The sequence below is a fragment of the Zalophus californianus genome, chromosome 1 (genome assembly GCF_009762305.2).
Source record: "Zalophus californianus isolate mZalCal1 chromosome 1, mZalCal1.pri.v2, whole genome shotgun sequence".
Lineage (NCBI taxonomy): Eukaryota > Metazoa > Chordata > Mammalia > Carnivora > Otariidae > Zalophus > Zalophus californianus.
In genome coordinates this window covers 93,314,009-93,340,558 of record NC_045595.1, presented here as the reverse complement: position 1 = coordinate 93,340,558, position 26,550 = coordinate 93,314,009, and positions in this window count along the sequence as shown.

Here is a 26,550-nt window from a genome sequence, read left to right as displayed (position 1 = left end):
GGGCACTTGGGTGGTTCAGTTGGTTAAGTGATTTCAGCTCAGGTCATGATCTCAGGGTTGTGAGATCAAGCCCAGTGTTGGGCTCTGTACTGGGCATGGAACCTGCTTGGGATACTCTCTCTCCCTCTCCCTCTGCCCCTCCCCACCTCCACACCCACTTGCGCTTACGCTCACACACTCTCTCTTTCTCTCTCTCTAAAAAGAAAGAAAGAAAGAAAGAAAGAAAGAAAGTAAGAAAGAAAGAAAGAAAGAAAGAAAGAAAGAAAGAAAGAAGAAAGAAAGAAAGAAAGAAAGAAAGAAAGAAAGAAAGAAGAAAGAAAGAAAGAAAGAAAGAAAGAAAGAAAGAAGAAAGAAAGAAAGAAAGAAAGAAAGAAAGAAAGAAAGAAAGAAAGAAAGAAAGAAAGAAAGAAAGAAAGAAAGAAAGAAAGAAAACAATAAAATAAGATAAATCTCTGGCAAGACTGACCAAGGAACTAAAAATAAAAAAGAAAGCATACAAATATAATACTAGAAATTCTTTGAAAAAAAAAAACACAGATTCAGTAGATATTTACAAATCAAAAGGAAATGTTATAGAAAACTTTATGCCAGTCAGTTGAAAACTGAGAGGACATGAAAAAGATAAATTGCCAAAATTGTCTAAAGAAGAAATAGAATACTGAAATAGACCCATAATCAGTAAAGCATCAAAACCTGACAGTTCTACAATTAAATTTGATCAAACTTTCTTTTTTTTTTAAAGATGTTATTTATTTATTTGCCAGAGAGAGAGGGAGAGTACAAGCAGGGGGGAGCGGCAGGCAGAGGGAGAAGAAGGCTCCTCGCTGACCAGGGAACCTGATGTGGGACTCGATCCCAGGACTCTGGGATCATGACCTGAGCCCAAAGCCCACTTAACTGACTGAGCCACCCAGGCACCCCTGATCAAACTTTCAAGAAGCAGATAACTCCTACCTTATCAAATTGTCCCAAAGCATAGAGAAAGGGGAAGGGTGCTTAACTCATTTAACGAAGCTTGTATAACCTTGATACAAAACAGGACAAGGAGATATCAAGGAGGGAAAATTGTAGGTTAATCTCTCTTTTGAACAAAGACTTGAAAATAATAAATAAAATATTAGCAAAGTGAATAAAGAAAAATATGAAAACCTTCAGTGATGACTAAGTAGTTCATTCCAGTACACAAGGATGTTCTAACAGTCAAAAATCCTTTAAGTACTTCACAAAATAAGTTATCCAAATGGCCAATAAGCATACAAAAAAGGTGTTTAATATTAATCATCAGGAAAACACAAATTAAAATCACAATGAGATACCACTTCATACTCACCAGAAAGGCCAAAATTAAAGACTAACAATACCATGTGTTGACAAGGATATGAAGCAACTGGAATTCTCATTTGTTGCTGATGAAGGTGAAAAATGGTAAAACTACTTTGAAAGGCTATTTGGCATTTTCTTACAAAATTAAATATATTTCATAGTCCAGAATTATTTCTCATGTCACAATTACATAATTAACATAATTTATTATAAAATAATTACTCTAAATATTAATTTTCTAATATACCATAGTTTAGAGAACATGTTTGCAATATAAATAACCAACAGATAAATATTATCAGGATATGTAAAGAGTAATATGTAAAGAAAAATATGAGAATAATCTAATAGAAATAGATGAAAAGTCAGTTCTATAAAAGGAAAACTCAAATGGCCAGTAAACATATGCACTGTTAGGAAAATGTAAATTAAAACAACAAACTTCACCAAATAATCAAATTGTCAGTTGCACAAGTGAGAACAGGCCATTCCAGGTAGAAAAAACAGCATGTGCAAAAGCATCTAACACTCTGAGAACACATTTATACCTCCATTTATGTTTCTGTCTGAAGAGAGCAGCAAAAATTTTACATGCAAGTAAACATCAAATCTGGACAAAGAAATACCTTTCTCTGCATTCCCTGGGACAAAGCCACATGGAAGTCTAGTGGCTCAGCTAACAGAGGCTCCCCAGTCACAGGCATGCATAGGATTCTGGAGGTCTGTCTCATGGGCCGTGGCTATCTCTTCCTATATTAACAAATGAGTTCCAAACCATTCATCCACTTGTCCTATGGGATGAAAGGACTCCAGGGGTTGTGCCTGAATCAGACACAACCAGCACATGGGATTACTTCTTGCCTCCCTCTTGCAAAGGCTGCCCCTTCCTGGCCTAGTTCCAGGAACATCTGACTTTCAGAGGATCCTTGTGCCTTTCTTTCTTTCTGCTGACCTTCTCCAGCATTAGCAGTATATTATAGCTAAGGCTGTATTACCTTGGAAGTCCAAAACACAGCCAAAAACAACTTGTGAAGAAAGTGGAAAGCATCCAGGGGAAAGTAAAATTATACATCCCCAGTGTGTTGCCAAACCAAAAAAATTCTTTCATTATCTACTTGTTCATCATTATATTATTGTCTCTATTTATTTGGTTAATTGCAGATTTCTAAACTTCACTGAAATTTTACTCGTTAAAAAAAGTATAGGTAAAGGGAGGCCTGGGTGGCTCAGTCGTTAAGCGTCTGCCTTTGACTCAGGTCGTGATCCCGGGGTCCTGGGACAGAGTTCCATATGGGGCTCCCTGCTCCGTGAGGAGCCTGCTTCTCCCTCTCCCTCTACTGCTCCCCCTGCTTGTGCTCTTGCTCTCTCTCTGACAAATAAATAAATAAAAATCTTTTTAAAAAGTACAGGTAATCATGGAAATGGAAATATTTTAGCCCAAGAAATGAAGATTTAGGGCCATGTGTGATTTTTGGCGTCACTACATACAGGGGGATAAGAACAAAAACATCAGAGGCCTAAGTAAAATCTTGTGGTGGAAGGAAGGAGAGCAGAATCAGGTCTGCATGGTGGTGGGGAGGGAAGGAACATTCAGCACCAGCCCCACGGACAGCAACTGGCTCCTTTGCCTGTGGAGCCCAGCCCTGGGTGAAGTTGACTGTATGAATGGAAAGAACAGCCTATAATGTGGATTAACACAGGAACTCATCCACCCAACTAATTATATCTTGTTTGAAAGTTAAGAGTCATAGGGTCAGGGGCAAAACTGAGATTCACCCAACAGTGGGACTCTCTCTCTCTCTCTCTCTTATTTTAGATAAATAGCAACAGCAGGAGAAGTATAAAAGGGATAGGTTTTGAAGGCCAAGTTGAAGAGCAGAAAGAAAATGAGGTAAGGCAGCTGTTGCAAGCAGGCTCATTAAGGTAATGTGTTTATGAAATATAAAAGCTCCTGGAGGATTTTCACTCCAGGACCCTCCACGCAGAAGGCCTGGTGGGGGAGTTGAGTACGTCTGGGGGGCGCTCCTGAGGAACGCTGAGAGTGACTATTTGGGCCTAGAGAGCCCATCACCTCACCAAACCAGAATCAGCCCAGATGAATCACTGAAGCGAGGCCATGTTCCTCAGCCTTTTTCCACTATCATCCCTCGATGCAGCCATTTTAGGTATTTTTCCCTAATAGCTCCCCCAGTTAGATTTTAATACCACAGATAGGCTGTATATCTGTTTATGTGATACATATATATTTGTGCTGTATACACACAAAAAGTTAGATTTTTTTCTTTTCTTTTCTTTTCTTTTTCCCCAATCACCAATTTTCACCCCCTTCAGAGCGACATCATGCTCTCGAAGAATGTGTGGCCTAGCCCCAACTGACTCTTCTCCTCCATCATGCCTTGGATAGAATTTTCCTATAACCACAATCAATAGATTAAATTAAATTATATTTTTATAGAACAAGCACAATAAGCAAATTAGCCAGGAATAGATTTATTATCCTGATCTAATTGTTGCAATGCTTAATGACACTCACATGCATCTAGTGGCAGGTAACCAAATTGCAGAAGTACAGGTGAAATGGAGAATCAGTCAGCTCTAAAGTAGTTTTGTGTTTATCATAAAAATCTCAGAGATAGCTGTCTCACCCCACCTTGAAGATCACCCTTAGAATCTATATTCTGCATAGCCTTACCAACGAAGAGGATTTTGTCATACTTTCTGACCACAGTTAGGAGTGTGGAATAAAAATAAGTCTTGTTTTTATAAAATTTTCCAAATGTAAATCATAATACAAAATGTAGTACAATTTTGGGGGGCCATATTTTCTCAAAATCCTGATATAGCATTCCTAGTGGTGGAGGCAGGGTACCCATTTGAAAATTGCTCTTCTGGAAAAATTGACTTAATGAATATAAGGCAAACATCTCAGAGTTAGCCTGAAAACAACTGGTTAAAGTCAACTACACAACCAACTGGTTCCCAAAGGATCCACTTGCTTGATTCAACTATATCTTTCCAAATTGGTCTGCATTATAATAGTTGTAATAATGGTTACCATCACTCCAGTAGCAGAGAAGTTAAGTACTACCGTTGTCCCCATTTTACAGCTGTAGAAAATGAGGCTTATGGTGATCATACCTCGTCCAAGCCCACAGGGCTAATTAGAGTGACTGAGTTGCAGTTCGAATCTAGCTCTGCCTAGCCACAAAGCCCACATTTAACCACAGCAGTCTCTGCCTTTGTGTAGACAAAGCCTTGGTAGATTGAAGTGTTAAATATTTCTGCTAAAATATAAGCTGTGTCACTCAACTTTGTGGATTTTTTAAAAATCTGGACAACAGCTCCATCCTTCTAAAATCAAGCAGGTTGGAAAAGCCACTGGAAAGATTTGTTTTCAAATCTGAGACCCACTCCAAGAGGGTGTGCTCAGAGTTCAGCAGACAATGAAAAATCATCCCTAGCTCTACCCACTAACAATTGGTGCGCACAACTCCGGCTCTCTATCAACCTCCCGGCTCCAGCCAGCTAAGAGGGCTCTCTGCTTTGCATGCGACTGCACAGAGGCAATTTATTTTCTCATTGGAAATGGTGAAGCTGAGAGAGCAGAGCCGTGTCACACATGGGGGAGCCACCACTATAGGGAACAGAAGCTCCTTCCAGCTTGGCTTAGCTGCCATCTTTTAGGCTGCTGTTGATAGCAGCGAGAATGGTGCATACCCAATCCCTGTCTCAAGCAGGATTGAGAGTGTCTCAAATCCCTGCCTTCTTAGAGAGAATAATGGCAAGGGTTCGTGGGGGAGAATGGGAGGGGAACCCCTCCCTTGAAACTCTGACTATTGGGCTCCTTAAAGATGGATTAGCATTTCAGAGATTTATTCAGTTTCTTGGGTAGAGAAGCTGACTCACAGATACTATAAGTTTGGGTGTGATAGCTTAAAGCTAAATCTGTGTCCTCAAGCAGAATCTCAAACCAATAATTTTAAGGAGGCATAATGGAGTGCTGTGATAACCCCAAAACTCCATAAATAATGAAGTCACACCCCTCTTATCGAACAGTCAAACATCAAACACCCTCAGCCATCCAGAGCATCTGAAAACACCCAAGTATCCCCAGCAGTCACCCTGCACAGACAGAAATTAAAAGCCAGAGAGAGCTTGAGAGGAAAGATTACAGAAAGAATGACATGACTGGTGAGTTTGCAATGAAAGGCGCTCCTTCATAGGTAAACAGTGGCTCTAAAAACCAAGTGCCATTAAGAGCAAAAAGAAGGAATGGGAAAGAAAATGAGAATACACAAAACTCAAATCCTAGGAACACAGAGTAACACTGCCCGATAGAAGGATGTGAGTCACAAATGCAAGCTCTGTGTGTAATTGTAAATGCCCAATATATCCAAGATATCATTCCAACATATAATCAGTATTTTTAAATTATAGATTTTACATTCCTTTTTTTTATACTAAAAACTTCCAAATCCAGTATGTATTTTACACTCACAGGACAGCCCAGTTTGCACTAGTCACACTGCAAGCACTCAATAGTGCAAGGTGACAAGCATCTCATATACTGGTAGAAAATTCTTAGCCATATGCTCAAGGGAATCACAAAGAGTGACACAAGCACATTTCGTTGCAGCATTGCATGTAAGTAATAAAAAATTGTAAAGAATCTAAATGTCCATCCAAAGGTGACTAGATTGTCTAATTTTACTGTATTAAATAATGAAATACAAAGGAGTCATTAAAATGAACAAATCGAATCTAAATATATCACCATGACATTTCTTCAAAACATAATAGTGAATGACAAAAGCAGTCTGCAGAATCATGCATATAGCATACCTTTAGGTAAAGTTTTAGAAATACCCCCACATGATGGGTATTAAGGAGGGCACTTGTTATGATGAGCACTGGGTGTTGTATGTAAATGATGAATCACTGCATTCTCCTCCAGGAACTAATATTGCACTGTACGTTAACTACCTAAAATTTAAATCAAAGAAATTTTTATTGAAAATGTTTTGAGAAATAAAAAATAATTAACCTTACACTTTTTTTCACTTTTAATAAAAAAAGAAATACCCCACAAAAGCAATATATTACTTTTTGAAAGATATATAATGCAGTGAAAATATAATGTCAGAAGGAATATTCACAGACTTCAGGAAAGTGATTAGTTCTGGGCAAGGAGAAAGGAAGGAAGGAGGGAGAGAACGGGAGGGGTTTTAAGGTAACTACAAAGAGTCATTCATTGAATGTGTAATGTTTTATGTATTTAAAAACTAATCTGGCACAAACATAACCAAATGTTAAAATGCTAAATCTCAGTGGTGGGTACAAAAATCCTCATTAAGTTATTTTCAGTTCTTTGTAGGTTTCATATGTTTTGTGAAAGAAGGAGAGAGAAAGGGGGAAAAAAGGAGAAGACACATGATCACAAGAGCCACGAAAAAGGACAAAATAGTGTGAACAACCCAGCACAGGATTCAGGGTCACATTGTACTGGCCTCCTGCAGACAGCAGGACCCACTTGACCTTCACTAATGATGCCAAGTATTTGTTGCACTGCAGCCAAGTGCAAATGAAGCTGGGCATTCAGAGATACTCCTGAACCTACTGAAAAAGAAAATACTGTCTTGTTTTTCACACACTCTGACAAGGCAGAAAAGGATTTTCTTCAAAAGAATCTATGATAAAAGATTTACACAGAACTTTCAGCACATGAAAGGGTTAACTTGACCTTCAGCCCTCTGGAACCCACCTGAGCAGATCCCCTATTTGGCAACAATGTCTAACTAATGAGTTAGGTTTTCACCCAGCCCACACGGCCACTCCCTGGCTTTATCACACCAGGCTGCACCTACTCATTCGGAACTTTGCACTTGGCGCATCTGGTCCACAACACAGATCTATAATCAATCTCTCTCCCTCCGCCCCCCTTCTTTCCTTTCTTCCTCTCTCTCTCCCCATTTGATTCTGCCTCCTTTCCTCCCTGCTGAGCGTGTCTGACTCTCAGCCCAGCGAGGATTCTGTGGATTTGGTGTCCTGCACAAACCTGAAGAGTTCATTGTCCTTCATCTCTTTCTGGTCATCTATTACAGATGCATCAAAACACTGACCCCACGAGATCCCCACTTTTAGCACTTCTGTATCCATGAGGTCCCCATTTATCCCTAACCTTGTTTATTATCTCTGTGCCTGGTTCTTCTCTTGGATAAAAACGGCTTCCTCAGTTCCATGGAAACAGCATTCAGTGTTAAACACTATCAGAGATTTATTGTTTAGTGGGCTCTTTTTAAGCTTATGCAATTACCACACCACACAACTTTTTCTGACAACCTCACCAAAAAGGAAAAGGGAAAAAAACATTATATATATATATATATATATATAGTCAGTGAGGCGCAAGCTTTCACTCTGAAAACCAGTCTCCCAATCTGACAAATTAGTTTGCACTCTCTGGTGAATCTATTTCAAGTTTTCTGGGTATCCAAGGAAGACCAGCCAGCATAAGGTTTTCAGGGTCTTTTGGACTTTCTAAGGAATGGTTATTTATAAGCTGAATTCCTCTGCTTTCACTGGGAGGTGTGGCATCAGAGAAAGAGCTCCATTTCCTTGAAGGAGCGATTCTTACTTTATACTCCTGGTTTTAAAAAATTTTTCAAGACAAATTCCTGTGTTATTTAATAAACATTCCAAATAGCCTGTCATGAATCACAGAATTCTTTGAAATTCATTTATTTTAATGAAGGTTAGCATTTTAGCTGTTCATAAATATAAACTACTGGGAAAGGAGAGGTAAAACATTTCATTTTTCACCATCCAAACAGTCATTTTTAAATGATTCGAATAAGTCTTAAAATCCTATGATTCTATTAGAGCTTTCGACTCAGGGGCATTTCTCATACATGATAGCGCCGCAGAAATAAAAGCAGAAAAGCCCTAGATGTGCTTCACTAATTCGAAAAAACAAGTATGACCATTTAAGGGGCTCCTGGACAATCTAAATATATCAAAATAGAATTTCATCTTTCCCTGAGAAGCAACCCAGGACGAGACTGCAGGAAGAAATGTCCTGTTCCTCTCTTTCAGCCCTTCCTGACCCACCAACTGGAGGGCCTGTCTTCACGTAGAGCCTAGAGAAAGACAGACATTGTTTTCAAAGAGGAGAAGCCTATTCACCCACAAATGCTTTCAGTGTCTGGAGGCAAAACACAAATTGTATTCTGGGGAAAAATAAATAATAAATAAGTCCCTTTCTAAAATCTTTTAAAGCAGACTCTAGCTGAATAGTGGGCAGATTTTGTTTTGTTCTCTATTTTCATACTTTGCGACCAAGAACATAAATGAATCTGTAACCCTCTGTCAGTGAGTTTCTCCTTTCTTCCTCTCCTTGCCGTCTTCAGATCCCTCTCCTTCCCTTTTATGCCCTATTTTCAGAGAGCGTTCTTTTGAATTTGTTCCTCCAGAAAAATAGCAACATACTTTTGTCTTTGGCGCCCCCTTATGGTCACTTTATTATTATAACGGCATGTTGCAGTATTTTAGGGAAGAGTAAATCCCTTTGCCATTTTAAGGCTGAAAAGCCATAAACAAATTCACTTTAATCTGTTTGTACAGAATGCCAATAAACCGTTCATCCAACTAGTCAAGGACAAAACCTCAAGCCCAAATAGGCCCAAAGGATACTCCTTCCTTCTTAGGTACTGCTCCTTTTCCCCCTGCTGTGCAAAGGATGTGAGAATTCCATGTTGTTCACTGTTAGCCAAGTCCCAGGGACATTATAATCCTAGCTTCACGCCTCCATATTTTTCACTCATTCCTGTCTCAGACATTTTCTACCACAGGTCCAAAGCCTTTTCATTCACAGCAGTGATCCTCCTCCCAGTGAAACAAAATCCTAGGTGATGCGTGAGTGCACTCCTGTCTCTGAGCCAATCACAGCACCTGGCGCACACTCCACCCCTTCCCCAACTGCCCCCTGCTGCGGCGTATCCGCCCCGCGGACTCCAGCACGCTTTTCAAGTTGCAGCCGAAAAGCCATCTTCTCTGACCTCCCAGGATGGGGTTGGCTGCACCTTATCTCGCGGTTACTTCATAATTCATACAGAGCTCCATGACGGTTATTGACCAATTGGGGCACATTTCCCAGAGTGAGTTCTACAGAACTTACCTCCCATTCTGTGAGATGGTCCATGAGAAAAGGGCTCTGTGAACAAATGCATTTGGGCGATGAAACATACTATGTCCCCTTCTCGAATAGTATGCACAGAACTATACTTTGGGACACATTGCTTTTTTGTCACACTGGCACACCAGACTCCTCAGTAGGAGGCCAGCACTCTGTGGGACACTCCTCCCTTCACAGAGAGCTCAAAGAACCCTGCTACGTCAGAAGCATGAGTCAGCACTAAGGCTACCTCATGCTTCTAAGTGTCCTGTAACTGATTTTCTTGCCAACCCCCTGAACTCCTGACACTGTGCCCCCAACCCCGCTGCTGTGTACCCAGGCATCAGAAACTTGTTCCTCTCTGGGCCTTTGACACACAGCTCTCTGATTCTTCTGTTTACCTGGGTGGAGACTCCTGGGAGCCTTGACCTGCAGGCACTGTGTGACTCCGGTGATTCCTTCTGCCTTGTCACTGTCCCACCATCCCTGTCCTCTCTCCCTCTGCAAGCCTCGGCCACTCGCCCCCTGTAGAAAACACTCTCTTTCAGGAGAACAGAAGGGCACTTTAGTCAGTTTTGTCTTCCTGTATCTCCAGAATCTTCCCACTTCCTTCTGACCCCACCAACATATATTCAGGCCACCTCATGTCTCCCCTGGATGACTACAAGCTTGTTGCCTGCTTCCACTCTTTCCTCTATCCATACAAGGCAAATCCAATCATGTCATTTCCCCTTCACAAAACCTTGAAATGATTTCCTGTTACTATCAGGATCAAGACCCAGTCTCTCAAAGGTTGAAACCCTGCTGAACCCTCAGCTTTGTCCCACCATCTCTTTTTTTTTTTTTTAAGATTTTATTTATTTATTCATGAGAGACAGAGAGAGAGAGAGAGAGAAGCAGAGGGAGAAGCAGGCTCCCAAGGAGCAGGGAACCTGATGTGGGACTCGATCCCAGGACCCTGGGATCATGACCTGAGCTGAAGGCAGACGCTTAACCATCTGAGCCACCCAGGCGCCCTGTCCCACCATCTCTTGACCCACATGGTACAGCCACACGGAAACTGTTTAGGTCCCTAAAATACCACTTTTCTCCCATGCCCAGCAGACACCACTCTGTCTGGAGCTCTCTTCCCTCCTGGGCACTCCCTCATGGCTCATCCCACCCATTCTTTACTCTTGTCTGAACTTCACCTCCCCTAGTGGCCTGACTCACATGCTCCCTTGGATTAGGGTCTGACCGCCTCCCCCAGTCCTTCCCATTGCCCCTTGCACTCCGTCTGTTATAAAACTCATCTCACTTTAAGTAACTGCTTAATGTATTCTAATTTGTTAACGTCCATCTCCCCCCACTCAGAGCAGACGCCAAGAGGTCAGAGGCCAGGTCTGTCTGGCTCACTGCTCCATCCCCAGAACGCAGCACAGGACCTGTCACATGACAGTGGTCAGTGAACATTTGTTGAATGAATTCTGGATCACACAGTTTTCTTGTAGCCACAGAACATGCACTTTACCCCAACAGTAATATTATGGCCTATTTCAGTGTGAAGCCTCCTCAAACATCATGCAAAGAAAGCCATTTCTCTATGCTTCCTTAAAATGGCTGTCCCAGGGGCGCCTGGGTGGCTCAGTCAGTTGAGCGTCCAATTCTTGATTTCAGCTCAGGTCGTGCACTCTGAGGCTTTGCACTCAGTGGGGAGTCTGCTTGGGGATTCTCTCCTTCTGCCTCCCCCAACTCTCTCTCTCTCTCTAATAAATAAATAAATCTTTTTTAAAAATGACTGTCCCAAATTTGAATCAAGCCTAAAATAAATTGAATTCTACATAAGCAGAAGGGACTTTCTCTTCCATATTATCTAACCCCCTTCAGTTGAGGTCAAAATTGTGATAAGAACATTTTTCATATCTAACATTGCAGAGTTTAAGTGCTTTTATGTGTATTATTGCACAATGTAAAATCACATTATTCCTGTGTAATTTTATACACACAATTGCCAGCTACTGTTTTTTTAAGTGGATTTCTCTTTGGATCTGAAAGTGACTCCTCATCTATATCAATTCAGGTAATCAGATCATCAGAAAGACCCTGAAGCTTTCAACACTAGGTGACAGCATATGGTAGACCAATAACTTCAAAAGTTCTGAGGGAAAAATTATTCTTTATGTCAAATTATTTCTACTTGACCAAATTATCAGTTGGGTGAGAAGGTACAATAAAGACTTTTCAGATATTTAAGGATTCAAGGTTTGTCTTCCCATATATTGTTCTTAGACAATTACTAGAAAATTTGCTTTGGCAAAAGGAGAGAGTAAACCAAAAAGAGGATAACATGGGATCCAGGAAACAAGTGATGCAGACAAGAAGAGCGGTGAAGGGGATCCTGACGATTCCAGCTAGGGACTGGAGAACAAGAGTACGGACTAGAACAGGAAGACAGACGGGAGGGCATTGAGCACGGTTGTACAGGTTGTGTCCACCCACAGGCACTCCACCTAGAATATCACCGGGGCTGAGATCCAGTGCATGCCTGACTCTCCAAGTCAGGTATTCTGAGGAGAGCTGAGGACCCAAGTTCTATATTAGCTTGTGGCATCCCTGAAAGGCGGCTGTGGGAGAAGAGGGGAGGAGAAGTGGAATCGATAGAATGTTTGGAACTCTTAAGGGTTTGAAAAAAATTATTGGTAAGTTCGTTGGACCACTTGGATGGCTTAAAACTACAGAAATTTATTTTCTCTCAGTTCTGGAGGCTAGAAGTTCAAGATCAAGGTGTTGGTAGGGTTGGTTTCTTCTAAGGCTTCTCCTTGGCTTACAGATGGCTGCCTTCTCACTGTGTCCTCGCATGGTCTTCCCTCTGTATGTGTCTGTGTCCTAATTTTTTTTATATGGACACCAGTTATATTGGATTAGAGCTCACCTTAATGACCTCATTTTTACTTAATCATCTCTCTAAAGGTCCTATCTCCAAATACAGTCACATTCAACGGTCCTGAAGTTTAGGACTTCAACACATGAATTGGGGGAGGGGGCCATAATTCAGCCCATAACAGTCACGTAGTAAACTAAATAAATGAAAAAAAAAAAAAGCAGCTATCAACTCAAGGAAAAATAAAGTTGTAGTAGAAATGATCATAGTAGACTATCTGGTCAGTAGCAAACAATGTTTATATTGTCCTTACAGTGTAAACATGAAGTTCTTCTTTTTAGTTATTGAAGTACAGTTGACACAATGTTAACACTGACTAAACCAAAGTTTGTACTACTGAGAGAATGAAGGGTGGCAAAAGTGTAGGAGACAGAAGAAAGTAGGGACTTATAAAATCCTCATTCAACATAAAGGAAAGATAACAGATAATATTTCAAACAGGTTATTCAAGAAAGAGTTGAACAAGATTATTGAGAGATGTGGAGGTAAACACTCAAACAGCTCAAGTGGTTGAAAGTAGCTGTATTTGGTGAGAAGGAATCAGGGTGGGGAGGGCTGGAGAAAGGAAACTACTATATTTTATTATAAGCATTTTGTACTATTCAATGTTTTAACTATGTGAAGATAGATATGACTGGTTAAAAAATAATTTGAAGTTTAGCTTTTAAGTAACTCAAATTTTAACACATTTGGGAGGTCGCTGAAACAGATTCATGCTACTGTGTCAACTTATTTGTGTGCAAAATTCAGAATAGTCACCTCTCACCTCTGTTTAATTGAAACACATTCTAAGTTGCAAAAGCTGCTGTTTAAAATCTTCTATCGTTTGCAACTACTTATTTGTGTGGGTTGGAATTTTCTCAATATTTGCAGCCAAAACAAAATTCAGAAATGAACTGCATTTTGAGTTTGTAAAGCCACACTAATCACCCAGAACCTGATTTCATATGTATGTGTTCATGGAAACCGACTCATTGTTCTCATTAACTTTATAATAAGTAAATGTTTTATGTTTTTCCTGATATAAATATATCATAATAAAATGCTTTTTCTCTTCCATTATTTTTTTTTCAGATAATGATAGGGAAGACATTTAGGAAAGCTGATCTTAGCTGGGAGCCCCTTTTCCCTTTATCCACTTTAGATTCCCAACATAGACTGAAATTTCCAAGCGTTTCATCACTGCAACAGAGATGCCAGCAAGTGGGAGTGCAGGTGGGGACAGTCCCTGGATTCCACTGCCTATGCCAAGGAAGGTCTGTAATCGTCCATCTCTCCTAGTTTCGGTAAGTCATACAGCTTTGAAATTCCAAGCTTTATGCCCATTTTTACATAAATGATACAATGAATGATCTTTTCAGCTCCTTTGTAATACTCACATGCAAATGTAAAGGCAAGATATTGACCCAGGGTCAGCTGGGGAAAAAAAAAATTCTTTATAGAATTATGCTCAAACAGTTATTAAAATCTTAGTAGCAAAGCCAATAATAACTTTATGCTGATGTGAAGGAAAGCATCTTTGAAACAGTTTCTAATCAAAGTTCCTGCCCAGCTGCAAGTTGATTTTTGAAGTTTCTTAGAATTCAAGATGGTCACCAAGCTATTGCTAAGTGTTTCTATAGTTACTTATTTACTGAAGAAATAGGATAGAGGATTACACATATCTGTGATCCTTCTCTTCCCTGTAAGATGTGCAGAGACTAAAACATTAAATATCCAGGAATTGAACAGTAGACCCAAATTTTTTAGAAACAAACAAAAGCTCCACTAATATGACATTTTGTTTACAGGCAAGAGCTATTTTTTCAGGGCTAGAGAGGATTCTTTTTTTTTTTTTTTTTTTGAGTCCATAGTCTAGAGAAGATTCTTTTTAACTGAAGTGTAGTTGACATATTAAATTAGTTTCAGGTGTACAACAATTATATACGTTATGAAATGCTCACAATGATAAGGGTATTACAATATTATTGACTATATTCCCTATGCTGTTCTTTTCATCACTGTGGCTTATTTATTTTATAACTGGAACTTTGTACCTCTTCATCCCCTTCACCCATTTCCTCCATTCTCCCAACCCTCTCCCCTTGGACAACAACTAGTTTGTTCTTTATATTTATGAGTCTTTTTCTCTTTTTGGGGGGAGGGGGGTTGTTAATTGTTTCATTTTTTTAGATTCCACATATAAGTGAAAGTATATGTCTTTCTCTGTCTGGCTTATTTTACTTAGCATAATACCCCTAGGTCAATCCACATTTTGGTGAATGACAAGATTTCATTCTTTATATGACTGAGTAATATTCCAGTATATATATGTGTGTGTGTGTGTGTATACGTGTGCATGTATATATACGTGTGTGTATGTGTGTGTGTATACACACACATCTTCTTTATCTATTCAACTATTGAGGAACATGGCTTGCTTCCATATCTTGGCTATTGTAAATAATGATGCAATAAACATAAGAGTCCATATATCTTTCTGAATTGGTGTTTCCTTATCTTCAGGTAAATACCCTGAAGTGGAATTACTGGATCATACTGGTAGTTCTATTTTCAGTTTTTTGAGGAACCTCTATACTCTTTTCCACAGTGGCTGCACCAGTTTGCATTCCCACCAATGGTGCATGATGGTTCCCTTTTCTCCATATCCTCACCAACACTTGTTTGTTTTTGTTTTGTTTTTCTTTTTAAGACTTTAGTTACTTAGTTAGTTGAGAGAGAGAGAGTGAGCGGGAGGAGAAGCAGAGGGAGAGGGCGGGGGAAAGAATCTCAAGCAGACTCCGTGCTGAGCACAGAGCCCAACACAGGGCTCAGTCTCATGACCCTGAGATCACAACCTGATCCAAAACCAAGAGCTGGACTCTTAACCAACTGAGCCACCCAGGTGCCCCAGGCTTGTTTTTTCTTGTCTTTTGGATACTAACCATTCTAATATGAAGTGATATCTCATTATGGCTTTAATTTGCATTTCCCTGATGATTAGTGATATTGAGTGAGAGTCTTAATATCTTCCCAGATGATCAATGTTCACCTCTGGATATTTCCACCTGCTGGTTAGTATTTCCTTCACCATTATCATAATCATCATTGTCAGTATTACTTCTCACTAGGGCACATAAACAGTAGTAAATTGCCTCAAGCACAAATAAACCTCTGTTCTCACATTTTTATGAACTTATAAATTGAAACTTTATAAACTTATAAACTAAAAATGTAATGGTATATTAAGACCAGCAGTGGTAAACTCAAATGCCCATAGAGACCAGGCACATAATGTATGTGTGGAAGACACAATTGAAAAACATATACTCTGCCGAAATTCCGTTCCCACTATACTTCTTCCAGCTGACTGTTGCCGCATTGGGATTAGATTCCAAATTTGCCCAATATTCTGACTTTTCAAGAGAAGGTGGAATATTTTATTTTTAAGTGAAATATAACTTTTATATTTGGCAATCAAGTCCAAGTTTTTTAAACATTTAAACTCTTGGTTTTGGCCCAGGTCCATGATCTCATGGGTCATGGGATCGAGCCCTGTGTCAGGCTCCATGCTCAGCAGGGACTCTGCTTGAAGGGTCTCTTCCTCTGCCCCTCCCCCCACTCATGCACGCGCTCTCTCTCAAATAAATAAATCTTTTAAAAAATTTGTAAGTTTTGCAAAATAAGGCTGTTGACTTGACTCATCCCTGGGGCTAGAGTTTCAGCTTCTGACTTAGACAATGATAATAGAGTCTCTTTCCATTGATTAAGTTATAAACTGTATCATAGACGGTGTTAACCAACACTTCTAAGTAAAATGGACCCAAGTGTTACCAACCTAAATTCTTACCAGTCTATACTTTGAAGAGTGACTTGGGGTTTTTTTCTCCTACCTACAGACTGCCTCAAGCTATGACCTTGTTTTGACCGGACCCTCCTGCTGGTTATTTTTTGTCTGTTGGCCCTCAGCTCCATTCCCACCATTTATGTTCTGCTTCATATCACAGAGGACTAAACATCTGCAGACTACAATTCCCACACTCATTTCCCAGCTAAATTCCAGTCAAGCTCAGCCAGTGGGAAGCACTGGAAAAGAGTGAAGAGCAGAAAGAGAACAGAAGCCAGTGTTCATTTTCTCTCCCTCCCTCCCTTTCTCCCTCCCTCCACACCCCTTGTCCCATCCACACTACCACTTTTAGCACTCTACCCCAGCAGTGACTACGCCTCAGAGTAGCTAAGCCTGGGGATCAACTTCAAAGCAGGAGCCTCAGGAGTCTTCTGGTTCCAGATCACCCTATTTCCCCTTTTTTCCTCCAGCCATGCCTCTTTGAGTAACCTCACCTTCCCCTGTTTTGTTTTTCTAGCCCTTCCAACATCCTTATTACCAATTCCTAGATTTTTCTCTCTTGAAATTTTTCTCTCTTGAAATGCCTGAGAATTCTTTTTCTTGTGTCAAGCCTGACTATTCAAGTACTCACATTTTTTTGTGTACATTCAGTTGTATAAATAACATTTAGTCATGAAATTCAGTTACATCTGCAAGGCATACATTGCACCCCTGCCATTCTTCCTAAAACTCCAAGAAACTTCTTCTTCCAAAATCAAGTTAGCTGCCACTCCATCAAAAGTTCTTGAAGTGGAAATTAGGCAGTTTTCCCAATTTTGCCTTATGATACAAATTGTTTAGGGTATTTGTTTAAAAGCAGTTTCCCAACCCCTCTGTAAACCTGATGGCTCAAATTTCCTGCTATAGAAATCTGCACTTTTTACAAGCACTCCAGGGGATTCCACCCCTAGACAAGCTTGGGAATCTCTCGTAAAGACCACACATTCTATGGGTGATTCCTATGCCCATTCATAATTAAGACCCACTGTTAACTCATTGTGATAATCATTTCACAAGATATGTAAGTCAGGTCCTTATGCTGTACACTTGAAACTTATACAGTGCTATATGTCAATTAAAATTAAATAATTAATACCCTCTGCCCCAGACAGTCATCTTGGCTTATATGGGCAATTCAAGGCATCATCTCCCCGCTGGACACTTTTCCAGATAAAAAGCTAATGACTACTGACAGCTTTACTTTTTTTTTAAAAGATTTTATTTATTTATTTGACAGAGAGATAGAGAGCAAGCACAAGTAGGCAGAGCAGCAGGCAGAGAGAGAGGAAGAAGCAGGCTCCCCGCTGAGCAGGGAGCCCGATGCGGGGCTCGATCCCAGGACCCTGGGATCATGACCTGAGCCAAAGGCAGATGCTTAACCGACTAAGCCACGTAAATAGCAATAAAATTATCTAAGAATTTAAAAACTGGGACTATGTCATTGAAATGAATGGTCTTGGGAATTGGAAGGAGTTGGATTTAAAAAGCAACGATTATCATTTAGTAAGTATATAACATACAGCAAGCTATTTAACCTCTTAGAGCTATGGTCTTCTGTAAAATGAGAATAGTACCATCTACTTCACAGAACTGTTCTGAGGATTAAGTGAAAATGTGTATAAATTACCTAGCATGGTCCCTGGCCCATAAAATGTAGCCAATAAATATCTGCTCCTTTCCCAACCCATAAGAAGAATGTTGGATTTGTGCTACACCTGTGTTGTGTCAACCTACCTGAGCTAGAACTACATTTCCCCAAATTTCCTTTCCTGCATAATCCTGAGTAAGCATGGAACTCAGGAGACATTGTACTGGAGATTTGGAAGATGGGAAGGAAGAAGCTATATTGCCTGTACACAATAAACAATATAAACAGATTGTGGTAAGTGAAAGGGGGCAATGTGATAGTAAATAAATGGGAAAAGGAGATTATGGAATTGCTACCTTACACAGGATGGTCTAGGAAGCCCACTCTAAAGAAGTAACATTTGTCCCCTGATGCCTGAAGGATAAGCTGTTGATCAAACTGGGAACAGAACAGCCCAGGCAGACAGAACTGTAAATGTAAAGACTTACAGGTAGGTCATATCGTGGCTGGCTTAAGAAACAGAAAAGGGAAGCACCTGGGTGTCTCAGTCAGTTAAGCGTCTGCCTTCAGTTCAGGTAATGATCTCAGGGTCCTGGGATAAAACCCCCCATCAGGCTCCCTGCTCAGCGGTGAGCCTGCTTCTCTCTCTCCCTCTGCTGCTCCCCCTGCTTGTACCTCTCACCTTCCCTCTCTCTCTCTCTCTGAAATACATAAATAAAATCTTAAAAAAAAAAAAGAAAAAGAAAGAAAGAAAGGAAACAGGAAAGGGCCCAGTTTGACCCCAGCATCTGAAGTAAAACAGAGAATGGCACTAGGGGACGGTGGAGATTTGGGCAGAAGCCAGCCATGTAGAGCTTTAATAGGCTATGTCTTTTTTAAAGTTTAGATTTTATTCTATATGTAAGGACCCCTGATGTGTTGGGGGTAGGGATGGCATGATATGACATAATTCTTTTAATGTTTTTTAAAAGATCACTTCTTTCATGTCTTTTAGACTACCAAATATTTTTTAAGTTAAATAATAAATATCAAATGTTAGAGAATATAGAGAAACAAGAATAGTCACAGTGCTGGTGGGAATGTATTTCCATTTTAGAGAGCAGTTTGACAGTTTCAGGTAAAACTAAAAATGTATTACCAAATGGTCCAGCACTTGCATTCATTCCTGGAATCTGACAGAGAAATTCTCAACTATTGCACAAAAAGACATGTCTAAGGCTGCACATAGTAGCACTCTTGAAACAATCAAATATTAAAGGCAGTGAACTATTGATCAATGAAGAAATAAAATGAGGCATATCTGGCCAATGCAATTCTATTCAATAATTAAATGAATTTGATCTCTATCAATATGTAAATGTTTAAAACATGGAAAACAAAAAAAAGGCAAAAAAATAATTAAAAAAATAAAACATGCAAAGCAATACTAGACGTAGACATGCTAGATTTTGTATACAAATATGGGAAATAAACATATAAAAATGTGGACAAGAAAGACACATAACAAGTACATCATTGTGGTTGCATTAAGAAAAGAAGAAAAGGGGGCACCTGGGTGGCTCAGTCATTAAGCGGCTGCCTTTCACTCAGGTAAGGATCCCAGGGTCCTGGGATCGAGCCCCACATCCGGCTCCCTGATCCAAGGGAAGCCTGCTTCTCCCTCTCCCACTCCCCCTTCTTGTGTTCCCTCTCTCACTGTGTCTCTCTGTCAAATAAATAAATAAAATCTTTAAAAAAATAAAAGAAGATAAGGAAGATGAGTGACGTCAGCAAAGATGGCCAAATAAGACATCCCTCACTCATATTCCACCTCAACAATAATTTGGCAACCATCGACAGACAAAAGCGCCTTTGCAAGCATCCAGATCAAAGGAGTAAAATTGTCTTTGTTTGCAGATGACATGAGATATATATAGAGAGAAAACCCCAGAGACTCTACAAACGAACTATTAAAACTCATGAATGATTTCAGTAAAGTTGCAGGAAAGAAAATCAACATTGAAATATCAGTTGCATTTCTATGCACTAACAACAGAATATATGAAATAGTAAGAAAGAAAACAATCTTATTTACAACAGCATCAAAAAGATAAAAATATTTAAGAATAAATGTAACCAAGGAGGTAAAAGATCTGTACATGGGAAACCACAAAATTTTGATAAAAGAAATTGGAGAAGAGATAAATAAATTGAGAGATATACTATTTGTAGAATTAATATTGTTAAAGTGTCCATACTATTCAAAGCCACTTACAGATTCAATACAATCTCTACAAAATTCCAATGGTATTTTTCACAGAAATAGAAAAAAAATTGAAAATTTATATGGAACCACAAAAGACCCCAAATAGCCAAAGCAACCTTGAGAAAGAACAAAGCTCGAGGCATCACACTTCCTGATTTTAAACTACACTACAAAGCTACAGTAATTAAAATAGTATGGCAATGGCATAAAAACTGAACACAAACCAATGAAATAGAAATGACAGCCCAGAAATAAACTCATGCACATATAACCAATGAATATTTGATAAGAAAGCCAAGAATATTCAATGAAGAGAGAATAGTCTTTTCAATAAGTGATACTGGGAAAACTGGATAATCACATGCAGAAGAATGAAATTGGACACCTATCTTATACCCCTTACAAAAATTAACTCAAAATAGATTAAGGACTTCAACATAAGACCTGAAACCATAAAACCCCTAGGAGAAAACATAGGGAAAAAAGCTTCTTGACATTGGTTTTAGCAATGACTTTTTGGATATAATACCAAAAACACAAGCAACAAGAGGAAAAATAAATAAGTGGAACTACATCAAACTATAAAGTTTCTTAAAAAAAAAAAAAGGAACAATCAACAAAAATGAAAAGGCAATCCATGAAATGGGAGACAATATTTGCAAATCATATACCTGCTAAGGGACTAATATCCAAAATATATAAGGAACTCATACAACTCATTTGCAAAAATAATAATAATACTTTTTAAAAATAAAAATGGACAGATCTGAATAGACATTTTTCCAGAGAAGATACAGATGGCCAATAGGTACATGAAAAGATGTTCAACATCACTTATCACCAGGGGAATAGAAATCAAAACCAGATGAGATGTCACTTCACCTCTGTTAGAATGGCAATTATAAAAAAAAAAAAAAAAAAACAGAAAACAAGTGTTGGTGAGGATGTGGAGACAAGGGAACCCTTGTTGGTGGGATTGTAAATTGGTACAGGCATTATGGAAAACAGCATGAAAGTTCCTGGAAAAAAATAAAAATGAACATATGATCCCATAATCCCACTTTTGAGTGTATATCCAAAGAAAATGAAGTAACTATCTTAAAGAGGTACCTGCACTCCTGTTTTTATTGTAGCATCATTAACAATGGCCAAGATATGGAAGCAACCTAAGTGTCCATTGATGGAAGAATGGATAAAACAATCATACATACACACAATATACAAAGAAATATTATTCAGCCATAAAAAAAAGAAGAAATCTTGCCATTGGTGACAACATGGGTGGACCTTGAGGGAATTACGATAAATGAAACAAGTCAGACAGAGAATGACAAATACCATAAATGTCACTTATATGCAGAAATCTTAAAAAGTCAAACTCACAGAAACAGAGTAGAATTGTAGTTACCAGGGCTGGGGAGTAGAGGAAATAAGGAGTTGTTGGTCAAAGGGTACAAACTTCCAGGTCTAAGATGAGTAAGTCTGGCTGTCTTTCTTTTTTAAGATTTTTATTTTTTAAAAGATTTTATTTATTTGAGGTAGAAAGAGAGAGCAAGAGAGAGAGCATTAGCAGGGGGGTAGAGGGAAAGGGAGAAGCAGACTCCCCACTGAGCAGGGAGCCCAATGTGGGGCTCGATCCCAGGACCCTGGGATCATGACCTGAGCTGAAGGCAGATGCTTAACCGACTGAGACACCCAGGCACCCCAGGATTTTATTTATTTATTTAAGAGAAAGTGAGAGAGAGAGAGAGAGAAGGATCAGGGGAGGGGCAAAGGGAGAGGGAGAAGCAGACTCCCCGCCAAGCAGGGAGCCCAACGTGGGCCTCAATCTCACAACCCTGAGGTCATAATGCGCCAAAACCAAGAGTTGGATGCTCAACTGATTGAGCCACCGAGGGACCCCACCATAAGATGGAGGGAGGTGGGTGGGAGAGGGCTAGATGGGGAATGGGTATTAAGGAGGACCCTTGTTATGATGAGCACTGGGGGTTGTATGTAAGTGATCTATCAGTGAATTCTATTTCTGAAACCAATATTGCACTGTATGTTAACTAATTAGAATTTAAATAAAAATTTTTAAAAAGTGGTTGGAATGGTAAAAAATTTTCTAATGTGTTTATTCTTTTTTCCCAGCTTTATTGAGATGTGATTGACAAATAACACTGTGCAAGTTTAAGGTACAATGTGTACCATGTGATGATTTGATACACATATACATTGCAAAGTGATTGCTGCAATAAGGCTAGTTAAAGCATCCAACAATTTACATAATTACAATTTTTTATTTTATGGTGAGAACATTGAAGATCTTCTCTTTTAGCAACTTTCAAGTATATAATACAGCATTGTCAACTATAGCCACCATGCTGAATATAAGATAGCTGGAACTTTGGGGCGCCTGGGTGGCTCAGTCCATTATGTGTCTGTCTTCGGCTCAGATCATGATCCCGGAGTACCAGGATTAAGCCCCATATCAGGCTCCCTGCTCAGCAGGGAGTCTGCTTCTCCCTCTCCCTTCAGCAGTCTGCTTGTCTCTCACCCTTGCCCTCTGCCCCTCCCCCTCCTCACACTCTCTCTCTTTCTCAAATAAATAAATAAATCTTTATTTTTTTTAAAAAGTCTTTTATGGTTTGTTTCCCCTTCTCTCTCTCTTTTCCCCTTCCCATATATTCATCTGTTTTGTTTCTTAAATTCCACATATGAGTGAAATCACATAGTATTTGTCTTTCTCTGATTGACGTATTTCACTTAACATAATCCAATCTAGCTCCATCCACATCATTGCAAATGACAAGATTTCATTCTTTCTGATGGCTGACTAATAGTCCATTACACACCACACACATACCATATTTATCCATTCTTCAGTCAATGGACAATGGACATTTGGGCTCTTTCCATGGTTTGACTATTGTTGATAATGCTGCTATAAACATTGCTGTGCATGGACCTCTTCAAATCTGTATTTTTGTATCCTCTGGGTAAATACCTAGTAGTGCAATTGCTAGGTCAGGGATAGTTCTATTTTTAACTTTTTGAGGAACTTCCACACTTTTCCAGAGTGGCTGCACCAATTTGCATTCCCACCAACAGTGCAAGAGGGTTCCCCTTTCTCCACATAACCACCAACACCTGTTGTTTCTTGTGTTGTTAATTTTAGCCATTCTGACAGGTGTAAGGTGGTATCTCATTGTGTTTTTCATTTGCATTTTGCTGATGATGAGTGATGTTGAGCATCTTTTCATGTGTCTGTTAGCCATCTGGATATCTTCTTTGGAAAAGTGTCTATTCATGTCTTCTACCCATTTCTTAACTGGGTTGTTTTTTGGATGTTGAGTTTGATAAGTTCTTTGTAGATTTTGGATACTGACCCTTTATCAGAAATGTGGTTTGCAAATATCTTCTCCCATTCCATAAGCTGCTTTTTAGGTTCTTTTATTGTTTCCTTTGCTATGCAGAAGCTTTTTATCTTGATGAAATCCCAATAGTTCATTTTTGCTTTTTTTCCCTTGTCTGTGGTGATGTGTCTACTAAGTTGCTATGGTCAAGATCAAAGAGGTTGCCGCCTGTGTAGTCCTCTAAGATTTTGATGGTTTCCTGTCTCACATTTAGGTCTTTCATCCATTTTGAGTTTATTTTTGTGTGTGGTGTAAGTAAGTGGTCCAGTTTCATTCTTCTGCATGTTGCTGTCCAGTTTTACCAACACAATTTGTTGAAGAGACTGGCTTTTTCCATTGGATATTCTTTCCTGCTTTGTCAAAGATCAGTTGACCATATAGTTGTGGGTCCATATTGGGGTTTTCTATTCTGTTTCTCTGATCTATGTGTCTTTGGGCTAGTATCATACTATCTTGATGACTACAGCGTTGTCATATAGCTTGAAGTCTGGAATTGTGATGCCTCTAGATTTGCTTTTCTTTTTCAAGATTGCTTTGGCTATCCAGGGTCTTTTGTGGTTCCATACAAATTTTAGAATTGTTTGTTCTAGCTCTGAAAAATGCTGCTAGTATTTTGATAGGGATTGCATTAAGTGTGTAGATTGCTTTGGGTAGTATAGACATTTTAACAGTGTTTGTTCTTCCAATCCATGAGCATGGAATGTTTTTCCATTTCTTTGTGTCCACTTCAATCTCTTTCGTAACTGTTCTATAGTTTTCGGAGTACACATCTTTTACCTCTTTGGTTAGGTTTATTCCTAGGATTTTGGTGTAATTGTGAATGGGAGTGACCCCTTCATTTCTTTCTCTGCTGCTTCATTATTGGTGTATAGAAATGCAACAGATTTCTATACATTGATTTTATATGCTGCAAATTTGCTGAATTCAGGTATTAGTTCTAGCAATTTTTTGGTGGAATCTTTTGAGTTTTCTGCATAGAGTATCATGTCATCTGCAAATAGTGAAAATTTGGCTTCTTCCTTGCTGATTTGGATGCCTTTTATTTCTTTTTGTTATCTGATTGTTGAGGCTAAGACTTCCAGTACTGTGTTAAATAGTTATGGTGAGAATGGACAGCCATATCTTACTCCTAACCATAAAGGAAAAGCTCTCAGCTTTTCCCCATTGAGGATATTAGCTGTGGGTCTTTCATATATGGCCTTTATGATGTTGAGGTATGTTCCATCTATCCCTGCTTTGTTGATGGTTTTTGCCAAGAATGGATGCTGTATTTTGTCAAATGTTTTTTCTGCATCTATTGAGAGGACCATATGGTTCTTACCCTTTCTTTTATTAATGTGGTGTATCACATGTATGACTGATTTGTGAATACTGAATCACCCCTGCAGCTCAGGAATAAATCCCACTTGATCATGGTAAATAATTCTTTTAATGTACTGTTGGATTCGATTTGCTAGTATCTTGTTGAGAATTTTTGCATCCATGTTAATCAAGGACATTGGTCTATAATTCTCCTTTTTAGTGGGGTCTTTGCCTGGTTTTGGGATCAAGATAATGCTGGCCTCATAGAAGGAGTCTGGAAGTTTTCCTTCCATTTCTGTTTTTTGAAACAGCTTCAGAAGAATAGGTATTAACTCTTCTTTAAATGACTGGTAGAATTCCCCTGGGAAACCATCTGGTGCCAGACTTTTGTTTGTTGGGAGATTTTTTTATTACTGATTCAATTTCTTTGCTAGTATGGTCTATTCAAATTTTCTATTTTTTCCAGTTTCAGTTTTGATTGTTTGTATGTTTCTAGGAATTTGTCCATTTCTTCCAGATTGCCCAGTTTGTTGGCATAAAACTTTTCATAATATTCTCTTATAATTGTTTGTATTTCTGTGGTGTTGGTTGTGGTCTCTCTTTCATTTGTAATTATATTTCTTTGGGTCCTTTCTATTTTCTTTTTTCCAAGTCTGGCTTGGGGTTTATCAATTTTATTAATTCTTTCAAAGAACCAGTTCTTAGTTTCATTGATCTGCTTTTCTGAGGTTTTTTGTTTCTATATCATTTATTTCTGCTTTAATCTTTATTATTTCCCTTCTGCTGGCTTTAGGCTTTATTTTCTATTCCTCCTCTAGATCCTTTAGGTTTAAGGTTAGGTTGTGTATTTGAGACTTTGCTTGCTTCTTGAGGTAGGCCTGTATTGCAATATACTTCCCTCCTAGGACTGCCTTTGCTGTATCCCAAAGGTTTTGGACTGTCATGTTTTCGTTTTCATTTGCTTCCATGTACTTTTTTACTTCCTCTTTAATTTCCTGGTTAACCCATTCATTATTTAGTAGGATGTTCTTTAACCCCTATGTATTTTTAGTCTTTCCAAATCTTTTCTTGTGCTTGACTTCAAGTTTCATAGCGTTGTGGTCTGAAAATATGCATGGAAAGTTTCAATCTTTTTGTACTTGTTGAGGGCTGATTTGTGACCCAGTATGTGATCTACCCTGGAGAATGTTCCATGTGCACTTAAAAAGAAAGTGTATTCTGCTGCTTTAGGATGAGATGCTCTGAATATATTAAGTCCATCTGATCCAGTGTGTCATTCAAAGCCATTGTTTCCTTACTGATTTTCTCTTTAGATGATCTGCCCTTTGCTATAAGTGGGGTGTTAGAGTCCTCTACTATTATTGTATTATTATCAATGAGTTTATGATTGTTATTAATTGATTTATATATTTGGGTACTCCCAGTTGGGGACATAAATATTTACAATTGTTAGATCATCTTTATAGATAGACCCCTTAATTATGATATAATGCCCTTCTTCATCAACCCAGGAGATCCTCAGACTGGGTTCCTACTCCCAGGTCTCTGCCCTCCTTTCCCACCAGAGCACCAACAAGTCCACCAGTGACCCTGGCAATGGTGCTGACCTCTGAAACTTGAGACTCTGCACTCTGCTGTTTTTAAAAAACTTGCAGTATATAAACCTTCTTCTTTCCCCAGTCAGTGGTTTTGGGGAAGTTTTCCTCGTGCAATCCCCTGTGCATGTTTTCACTCTTTTT